Source organism: Chenopodium album, chromosome 17, assembly GCF_948465745.1.
Source record: "Chenopodium album chromosome 17, dcCheAlbu1.1, whole genome shotgun sequence".
NCBI lineage: Eukaryota > Viridiplantae > Streptophyta > Magnoliopsida > Caryophyllales > Amaranthaceae > Chenopodium > Chenopodium album.
In genome coordinates, this window is record NC_137850.1 from 18,301,440 (window position 1) to 18,303,464 (window position 2,025).

Here is a 2,025-nt window from a genome sequence, read left to right on the forward strand (position 1 = left end):
GGGGAGGTAAAGAAGAAGGACTAGCATGGTCTTTCAAAGCATTAGCAAGTTGAGAAATTTGATTTTCGAGCATCATATTATGAGTCATAATATCACTAAATTTCTTTTCACTTACGGTCATGTAAGTGTTCAACAACTTTGTTTGATTTTCAATGATTTCTTCCAAATTTGTTCTATGTGAAGAAGAAGAAGATTGAACATAGGACTTATCATTTTGGGCCTTTGGAGCAAATCCGGGTGGAGGGCCTCTTTGAGCATTGTTTTGAAAATTGCCTCTACCTTGATTGTTCCAATTACCCCTACTTTGATTTTGACCATAACCTTGATTATGGTTACCACTACCTTGATTATGATTCCCATAACCTTGGTTTTGATTACCATAATTTTGGTCTTGATTTTGGCTACTATAACCTTGATTGTTATAGTTACCTCGAGAACCTTGGTTCCCTTGGTTCCTATAACCACCACCTTGGTTATAGTTGTCAAAATTGCCATGATTGTTGTAATTCCTATTCCATTGACCTCTTTGATTCTCAAACCTAGAATCATTGATTATTTGACACATAGTTTACATGCTCATTCACATTTCCATCTTGATCATCACAAACATCCATACATGCATGAGGGCAACTAGAAACATCATGCTCATACGACCCACAATCATCACAAAACAAGCATCCACTAGGCATGTAACTAGAAGAAGGAAGGGGTTGAGAATTAGAAGACGTACCTCTCCCCTTAGTTTGGGAGGGAAGACTTGAAACTTGGTAGGTAGCACTTTCCAACTTTGCCTTGATAACAGACATCTCCTTCCCCAAGTTTGCCATTTGAGAGGATAGATTGTTGATTGCATTTAGATGATCAACCGAGTACACCGAAGAGTTACTCTTGCTATTTGACTCTCTTTCTCCATCTTGCCAATCTCTATAATACCTCACTACATCCTCAATTATGTCCACCACTTCCTCTTCCGTTTTGTTCATGATAGGACCTCCGGCTCCTCTATCTAAACATGCTTTTCCTTGAGGGCTAAGACCTCCATAGAAAATTTGAATGATTTGATAGGTTGGAATTCCGTGATGAGGCTTTGATACTCCTTGTATCTCTCCCATGCTTCATAGAGGCTCTCATTTGGCTTTTGCTTGAAACCTTGAATCAAAACTCTAGCTTCCGCCGTTTTCTTTTGAGGATAGAAACGGGATAGAAATTCCTTGGTGACCTCGTCCCATGTCCTTTGAGAATTCGGCATTACCTCCTTGTCTAGCCATTCCAAAGCACGACCTATGAGAGAAAAAGGAAAGAGCTTAAGGCGGATGAATTCTTGGGAAATTCCGTTCACCTTGATAGTATTGCAATACTTCTCGAACTCCTTGAGATGGTTTAGTGGGCTTTCATGCTTGGCCCCACTAAATTTTCGCCTCTCTATCAAAGTGATCATTGCCGGTCTTATTTCAAAATCATTTGCCGGTGTTGTAGGTGGAGCAATCCCACTCTCAAATCTATATGCACCGGGAATCCCCAATTCTTTCAATGCCACTCTCGGATTTTCTCCTATTCTTGCTTGTTCTTCTTGTTGTGGCTCTTCTTCACTTGAAATGCTAGGGCTCAAAGATCGTCTAGCACTCCTCAACCTTGCAATAGTTCTCTCAATTTCCGGATCAAATGGCACTAGTGAATGATCACGTGCTCTATGCATAAAATCTCAAAATAAATGGTTAGTAGCACGGCTACAAATGTAGCCTTAAAGAATCTTTTTGTATTTTCAATTAATGGTGAAATAGACTCAACAACTATAACAAAGCACCAATATCACTCCCCGACAACAGCGCCATTTTTAACACGAGAAAAATGTAGGTCGTCCTCTACCCTCTCCCAGAGTCAAAGAAAATTTATAAACACTCGACCAACCTAATACGATTATATGGTAAGTCAAGGGTCGAACCCAAGGGAATGAATAGGTGTAAGCTATAGCCTAGGTCAAGCTACTTCGAAGTTTGCGGAAGATGCGGTTGGTAACTAGGTATC

At 40.1% G+C, this 2,025-nt stretch overlaps 1 pseudogene; it reads left to right on the forward strand.

The window, feature by feature from the left end:
- The first annotated feature begins 1,071 nt into the window (after positions 1-1,071).
- Positions 1,072-1,170, forward strand: LOC145590381 (small nucleolar RNA R71; annotated as a pseudogene).
- The last annotated feature ends 855 nt before the right edge of the window (positions 1,171-2,025 follow it).